Raw genomic sequence first — 9,054 nt, 5'->3', positions numbered from 1 at the left:
TCTTCCTTCAATCCTGATGCCACATTTTTCTTCATAGAACCCATCTTCTCAGATTATTTGCTCAGCATACAGGTTAAATAAGTATGGTGAAAGAATATAATCTTGTTGCACACATTTTTAAATTTTAAACCATTAAGTGTTCCCATGTTCTGTTCGAACAACTGCTTCTTGGTCCAGGTACAGATTCCTCATGAACACAATTAAGTGTTCTAGAATACTCACACTTCACAATGTTGTCCATAGCTTGCAATGATTCACACAACCGAAAGCCTTTGCATAGTCAATAAAGCGTAGGTAAACATCTTTCTGATAATCTCTGCTTTCAGCCAAGATCCATCAGACATCAGCAATGATATCCCTCATTCCATGGCCTCTTATGAATCTGGCTTGAACTTCTGGAAGTTCTCTGTCAATGTATGATTATAGACGTTTCTGTATTACCTTTAGCAAAACTTTACTTGCATGGGATTATCAAAGAGATTGTCCGATAATTTCCGCATTCTGTTGGGCCACCTCTCTTTGGAATGGGCACAACTATGGATCTCTTCCAATCAGTCGGCCAGATTGTTGTCTTCCAAATTTCTTGGCAGAGATGCGTGAGTGCCTCACTTTGTTGAAAGATTTCAATTTGTATTCCATCAATTCCTGGCTCCTTGTTCTTTGCCAATTTCTTCAATGCACCTTGGACCTCCTCTTTCAGCAGCATTGACTCTTGATCACGTGCTACCTCTTGAAACGGTTTGAACATTAACCATTTCCTTTTGGTACAGTGACTCTGTGTATTCCTTCTATCTTCTCTTGATACTTTCTGCATCATTCAATAATTTGCCCAGAGAATCTTTCAAAAATGAAAGTTGAGGCTTGAATTTTTTTCTTCAGTTCCCCCAACTTGAGAAATGCTGAGCGTGTTCTTCCTTTTTGGTTTTCTGATTCCAGATCTTTGCACATTTTGCCAGTACTCCTTACTGTAGTACTAATAAGTACTTTCTGAGGATGACATTAACACATAGAAGGGGGTACTCATCCCCAAACACATGTGATCTATATTAACCAGCTATTGTTGCATCAAACAATCTCAGAATCTCAATAATTTACAACAATATTTATTCATGGTATATCATTTTACTATATACATTTACTTATTTTGGTATCATGGCTCTTGGGTTGGCTGGGGCCCACTGAAAATTGGAAATTGATTTTCAGTCTACTTTGCATGCACTCTTTGGGTATGCTTGTCCTTGTTGTTGTTGTTAAGTGCCGTCGAGTCGGTTCCGACCCATAGCGACCCTGTACAAGGTTTCCGAGGGTGTAAATCCTTACGGCAGTAGAAAGCCTCATCTTTCTCCCGCGGAGCGGCTGTTAGTTTCGAACCGCTGACCTTAAGGTTCGCAGCCCGATTCGTAAGCACTACGCTACCAGAGCTCCTTGTTGTTGTTAGGTGCCATCAAATTGGTACCGACTCATAGCAACCGTATACACAACAGAACGAAACACTGCCTGGTCCTGGACCAATTTTACAACTATTGCCACGCTTGGCCCCATTGATGCTGCCACTTTGCCAATCCATCTCGCTGGGGGTCTTCCTCTTTTTCTCTGACCCTCCACATTACCAAACATGATATCCTTCTCCAGCGACTGGTCCCTCCTGACAATATGTCCGAAGTATGAGAGGCAAAATTTGGCTTGTTCATCAGGAGTGAACAAAAGTTCAGGAAGGTGACCAGACTCCCAGAGTGCTTCTATATCCCAGGCCCTGAACTCATACACATTCACATTGACTCACATTCCATTGGTTGAAGCAAGTCATATTGCCAAATCCCTCAATGGGGCTGGGAAGCATACTCTATTGAGGGTGACCCATACCACAAAAGAAGGGAGAGCTGGGTACAAATACCATCTCTCACACTCATAAATAAGGAGGACCTTGATGGCTCAGTGGTAGGGTGCTCTTCTTCCATGCTAGAGACCCAGGTTCAAGTCCCAGTTAATACATCTCATGTGCAGACCACCTGTCTGCCAGTGAAGGCTTATGTGCTGCTGTGATGCTGAACAGATTTCAGTGGAACCTTCCAGAATAAGACAGACTAGGCATAAAGGCCTGGCAATCTCCTTCTAAATGTCAGCCAGTGCCAACCCTGTCTTATCCCATTGTGTATGGGTCACTACAAGTCAGGGGTCAGCTCAATGGCAGCTACCAACAAACAAGAGCCATACACTATGAACAGAAATCCATGGAAATCTAAAGATTTCGAAGCTATTACATAAACAAATGCCACCTACAAATCATGTATTTTTTTCAAACCTTAATTTAAATAATTAGAATTGACCTTCTATTCTACAGTCCAAGTTAGTCCTTCTTTGCCTTGTATTTGACAAAATCATAAATTCTTGTTTCAGCTTGACTCTGGTAGCTTAGTGGTTCTGAATCGGGCTGCAAACCTTAAGATCAGCAGTTCGAAACTACCAGCTGTTCCGCGGGAGAAAGATGAGGCTTTCTGTTTCCATAAAGATTTACAGCCTCGGAAACCCTGTACAGGGTCACTATGAGTGGGAACCGACTCCATGGCACATAACAACAACAACAAGGTTTCTTTTCAGAAAGCCAGTATTATTCAAGGTCTGTGGGAACCCTTTGTTGTTGTTGTTGTTAAGTGCTGTCAAGTGGGTTCAGACTCATAATGACCCTGTGTAGGGCTTCTGAGGAGCAGCTGGTGGGTTTGAATCACCAATCTTGAGGTTCAAACCGAGTGCTCATCCTACAGTATCACACTAGGACTGCCTGTAGCTGACTGTAAAATGTCTACTTTATTAACTCCTCTTGGTCAACGACCAGCCAAGGCAGTCAAAGAATGACATGGCTACTCACTTATCAAATCCAATGACACCCTGGCCTGCAGGGGAGAGTCAGAATAAAGTCCCAGCTCTGGCTGGAAATTTAGACAAGTCTCTGTCTCATGGGGTGGGGGTGGGAGGGTGTGGAGAGACGGGGGAGGGGAGGATAATGTAGAAGAAAGGAAATCAGTGATGCTCTAGGGCAAACCATTTAATGATGGGAACTAGTCTCAGTAATCTGTTAATGCAGAACTCAGCCTCTAAATAAGCATTCCTTTCCAACAGCAGAAGAGCCGTTTTGCCTAAAAGTTGGCAGATGTGACTTGCCCCAGGGTAAAGAACTGCTTAAGAAGAGGTTTAAATTGTAGTGTTTAAAAAATCTATAACAATTATGCAGGGGTTTTTAAAGTTCATGCAACGTTTTCACTGCTTTTCGCTCATTAAATATTTTGTTTTTCTTCTCATTGTTGATCCAGTAATTTCACTTTTAAGGAGATAACCAGAGATGAGGAAAGGGGTTATGGATTTTAAAAACTGTCCATTGTGGCACTTTTAAAAAATAAAATTGAAAAATTGGACAGAATCTAAATGTCCAATAATAAGGGACACATTAGGTAAATTATTGTAAATCTATTTAATGAACTATTATGTAGATGTTGAAATAATTTTAAACCATTTTAATAGCCTGAGAACATTCTCATGACATATTAAAGGAAATATGTAACATAAGAAAGCCATAATATTTTACAGCCATCAATTCTTTAAAAGTTCACTGAGTGAGATCTGAAGGAAATTCAGAAAAATGTGAATAGTAGCTATCTCTGGATTGTGTAAGGGCTTTGCATTGGCTTCTTTACATTTTTCTATATTGTCTATGTTTTTAATGAAAGATTGCATTTTTAGTTTCTTTTTTGTCAAAGTAATACATGTACATAGTTAAAATTCAAAAATTCATCAAAAGTCTATGTTGAAATAGATCAACTTCTAGCCCTTACCCAGAAAGAAATATCGTCTACTTTTTTTTCTTTTAGCTATCTCTTTGGGTATTTACTTCCATATGTCTACATAAGATGCTTTCCCCCTAATTGCCTGAATCATGAGTTTTAGAAATTACCTTTTAACTCCTGCTCAGGACAGGTGCTGATTTAGCTCTCTCTTTAATCAGCCACCTCAATTTCTCTTCCTACCCTTTAATTTAAGGAGCTCTGGTAACACAGTGGATTATAAACTGGGCTGCTAACCCCAAGGCCAGCAGTTTCAGTCCACTACCTACTCCACAGGAGAAGAGGATCTATAGCCTCCATAAAGATTTATAGCCTCAGAAAACCTATACGGTCACAAACTGATACAATTATATCAAAATTTTGATTAAATTGATAATAATGTATTATTAATAGCCCTTGATGACACTTAACAACAACAATAACATTATGACTGTGTTGGAATCCTGGTGTGGCACTGTGGGATAACACATAGGACACAGGTCAGTTTGAAACACAAGGTCTGTGGTTCTAACTCACCAGCAACTCCTTGGGAACCCTGTACAGTGTCACTATGAGTCGGAACTGACTTGACGGCACTTGACAACAATAACATGGCTATGTAAATATTGCTCTTGGTTTAACTTTTTCCTAGAGCTAATCGTAATCATCAGACAATATCATTAATATTATATACAAGTGACATTTTGCTAAAGATCATTCAAAAACAGCTGCAGCAGTACATTGCCAGAGGTTCAAACTGGATTCAGAAGCTGGCGTGGAACAAGGGATATGATTTCTGATGTCAGATGGATCTTGACTGAAAGCAGAGAATGCCAGAAAGATGTTTACCTGTGCTTTATTGACTATGCGAAGGCTTTTGACTTTGTGGATCATGACAAGTTCTGGACAGCACTGTGAAGAATGAGTATTCTGGAACACTTAATTGTGCTCATGAGGAACCTGTCCATAGGCCAAGAGACAGTTTGAACAGAACAAGGGGACACTGCCTGGTTTCAAATTAGGAAAGATGTGCGCCATGGCTATGTTCTTTCTCCATACTTTTTCAATTTGTATGCTGAGCAAATTATCCAAAAAGCTGGATTATATGAAGAAGAATGTGGCATCAGGATTAGATGAAGACTCATTAACAACCTGTAAGATGCAGATGATACAACCTTGTTTGCTTAAAACAGAGAGGACTTAAAATACACATTGGTAAAGATCAAAGACCACAGCATTCAATATGGGTTGCACCTAGGATGTAAAGAAAACAAAAATCCTCATCACTGGATCAATAAATAGCGTCATGATAAATGGAGGAAAGATTGAAGTTGTCCATTCATGGAAACAGCAGTCAAAACAATCAGACACCATATTGCATTAGGCAAACCTGTTGCACAAGACCTCTTTAAAGTGTTCAAGAGCAAAGATGTCAGTTTGAGGACTAAGGTATACCCGATCTAAACCATGGTATTTTCAATAGCTTCATATGCACGTGAAGTTGGACAGAGAGTAAGGAAGACCACAGACTAATTGATGCATTTGAATTACGATATTGGAGAAGAATATTAAAAGTACCATGGACTGCCAGAAGAACATGTAAGTCTGTGTTGGAAGAAACACAGCCGGCATGCTCCTTAGAAACCAGGATGGCCAAACTTCATCTCTCACACTTCAGACATACTATCAGGAGGGACCAGTCCCTGAGACGGGCATCATGCTAGGTAAAGTGGCGGGTCAGTCAAAAAGAGGAAGACTCCCAATGAAATGGATTGGCACAGTGAGCTCAAGCTTAGCAACAATTGTTAGGATGCCCCAGGACTGGGCAGTGTTTCGTTCTGTTGTGCATAAGGTTGCTATGAGTTGGTACCAACTTAATGGCACCTAACAACAACATCAACAATCGTCTTGGGTTTTTTGTATGTGTTTAATTTTCTTTAGGTGTATATATTTTTCTTCTGAATTCTCTAAACTATCTGCCCAATACCTATTGAAAAATTTCCAAATATACAGACATAGTCCCAAACATTCTATAAATTTCAGATGGCATCTCCTTGACTAATTATATTGACTGGTTTTCTATTTAATCCTGTGCTGGGACTCACTATCTCTGGTCTGCCATATTGGGTTGCTCAGATCCTATTTGTTCCTCTTTACTTAACTCTATCCTTCTGGCGGAGTATATCCATCTGGTAGCTTTTGAAGGAAGAGTCAGTCTATGGGTGATAGGTATTTTGGATCCTTGAATGTCTAAAAATATCTTTATTGTAGTCTTGGTTTGATTAATGGTGTGGCCAAGCATGATGTTTTTGTTCAGAAATTTCAAAAACTTTCTTTACTATTTCCTAGTATCCATTATGGAGTTCTGGTGTCGCACTGTAGGATAAAGCACTGGACCACAAGGTCAACAGTTCAAGCTCTCCAGCTACTCCTTGGAAATCCTATACAGGGTCTCTGTGAGTTGGAACTAACTCGATGGGACTTAAAACAACAACAAATTATCCACTATGGAGTCCTGGTGTGGCACTATAGAATAAGTATTAGACTTCTAACTATAACGTCAGAGGTTCAAACCCACCAGTTGCTCTTCAGAAACCCTATACAGAGTTGGTATGAGCCTAAATTGACCCGATGGTGCGTAACAGTATTAACTATTGCTGTACCATCGGAATGCAGGCTAGTGAAGCAAGAGTGAATGGAAGGAGCTTGAATCAATAGTCTTTCTGGAAGGAAGAGCATGAATCAATACAAAGAAAACATAAAAATGTCAGGTAACCACAGAGGTCAAATTCCAATTGATTATCAAGGATGAAACAATCAGGCAGGAGAGAAACGGAACTCAGAAAGCCCCATTATTCTTGCATGCTGGCTTGAGGTCAGGGTCAAAACAACAGGGGACAAGTTCCAGAGAGCAGGAGAGGTGAGCTCTTGGCTCAGGTGTATGCTCCGCTGGACATGGGTTTACCCTGTGCTTACTGCTTCCAGAGGGAAGCCAGAAACCTGCAGGTGAAAGACTTCTCATCAAGACACCCAGTGTGGACATAGAAACCGCCCACACGCCTTGCTCCATTCAGCCATTCTGTCTTGAGTTCTAGTTGGAGAAAAAGCCACTGGCTTTAGATAGAAGACTCTCTGTCACCTGGGATCAGCTCATACTCTTCCCACCAGTGTATAGCGATGGGGGAGAACAGGGAAGAGTTCCGTCCACTTGGCAGGGTGGTCTGTTGGCCAAGGTTACAGAAAACAGAACAACCCACTACCACTGAGGCAATTCCAACTCAGAGTGACCCTCTAAGATGGGGTACAACTGTCCCATAGGACTTCCAAGACTGGTTGTCTTTATAGGAGCAGACAGCCACATGTGCTGTGGAGTGGCGGTGGGTTCAAACCACAGACCTTTTGGTGAGCAGCTGAGTGCTTTAGCTTCTTGCCGAGGTTATATATACCCTGAAATCACCACTGTGATCCCCCAGAAACAGCTGTGCCCATGGAATCTGCCCAGCTGGCCTCTTCTCCCCTGGACTCATAGGACAGACATACTATAAAGAGATTCAGATCAGAGGACATTTGGTTTCCATACTGAAAGTGATTTTGATGGTCAGGTCAGCTAACAACCTCCTGGTCCTTCCAGCAGGACCTCTGCACTGTGTTCAGACAGCTACACTGGACCCTACAGGACACACAGGCTCATCTTTGAAATAATTGGCCTTCTTTCAAATGAGTCCAGGAATCTCAACAAGGAATCGATGGGAAGAGATTATGATTTGGGATCATTATTGAATGGCGGGTCTTTTCTCAAAGTGTTTTATACTGTCTTGCAAGAGTGGTTAGCTTGAATTTCATTCAGGTCAGCAGCTTGAATCTCCATTCAGTCACCAGGATTCCAGGCTCCTGAACTCAGCCCTTCTGTCTTTGTCAAGGCCTTTGCCACCCTTTAGAAGATAATACACAAGTTCAGTGTTTAAGGCAGACTTGCAAAATAAGCTACCAGGCTGCAGAGGAAGTTGTTTGTAACCAGTTCAAACTTCCTTGTATGCTAAACCCAAGTAACAAAGTACAATGAAGCCAACTTCTTAATTATTTACTTAGTGCGATGTTTGGTTGTTATGAACAAATCATTAAAATGATGTTCTTTTAATCAAAGTGAGCACCTATTATGTGCCGAATTATTTAGAAGGCTACCAAGGAGTCCTAGGATGGTCTCAGATGCTAGAAATTTATGAGGGAAAGAATAACATTAATGGAATGGAGTTAAAAATATTACTATTACGACTAGTATTAATATTTTGCTGAAGCCCTTGTGTGGTGCTGTAGTTTATGTACTAAACTGCTAACTGCAAAAGTCAATAGTTCAAATCTTGTTCTTTGAAAACCCTATGTTATTGCTAAGTGCTGTCGAGTTGGTTCTAAGTCATAGTTTATAGGATTTCAGAGGAGCAGCTGGTGAGCTTGAACCCCTGACCTTCTGTGGTTCAAGTCCTTGTGCATTAGTCCACAGCACCATAGCAGGATTCCATGAAAACCCTATACAGGGTTGTTGTTATGAGTTCCCAAATTCTCTAGGAAAAATTCAGGCAAGCTGGCAACGCTGGGCTCAGCCCATTAATAGCCCATTCCTGCTAGCCCTCCAGCCCCATCTCTGTACTTTTTACCCGCCAGCCCTTTTCCCCTCGCTCCCATCTGGACACTGCCATTGCAGGATAGTGCGCTAGAGTTTCTCTCCAAATAGCCCTCTGACTTGGCACTCAAATTCTCTTTGCCTAGAAAGCTCTTCCCCAGGAACGTTCTCATTTCCTTCAAGTAGCCTCAAAAGATCACCTCCTTGGTCTTCTCTGGCAGCCCCATATAAAATTTCAGCACATCCTACAAAAATTTCCTATAAAAAAATTCCTGGATTTTTGTTTGTTTGTTTGCTTTTTCTTCTTACAAATTATTACTGTGTAACCAACTATGTAAAGATTTACACCCTCGGAAACCCTGTACAGGGTCGCTATGGGTCGGACCCGACTCGACGGCACTTAACAACAACAACAACAACCAACTATGTAAGGAATTTGGTTTTATTTGAAATGTGTGTATCTTTTTATCATTTGATTTCCTGAATATTTATCTCTCCTGCTTATTATCTGTCGCCGTCTAGGAGGATGTAAACCCCGTGGGGACAAATCTTTGGGTCTGCACTGCTTTACCGCTTTCTTTCTAGCACCTTACTAATATTTATTCTACAGTGTGTCTGCAA

Source organism: Chrysochloris asiatica, unplaced genomic scaffold (genome assembly GCF_000296735.1).
Source record: "Chrysochloris asiatica unplaced genomic scaffold, ChrAsi1.0 scaffold00178, whole genome shotgun sequence".
In the NCBI taxonomy this organism is placed as follows: Eukaryota; Metazoa; Chordata; class Mammalia; order Afrosoricida; family Chrysochloridae; genus Chrysochloris; species Chrysochloris asiatica.
The sequence above is the reverse complement of the archived record's forward strand: the minus strand, read 5'-3'. Positions refer to the sequence as shown.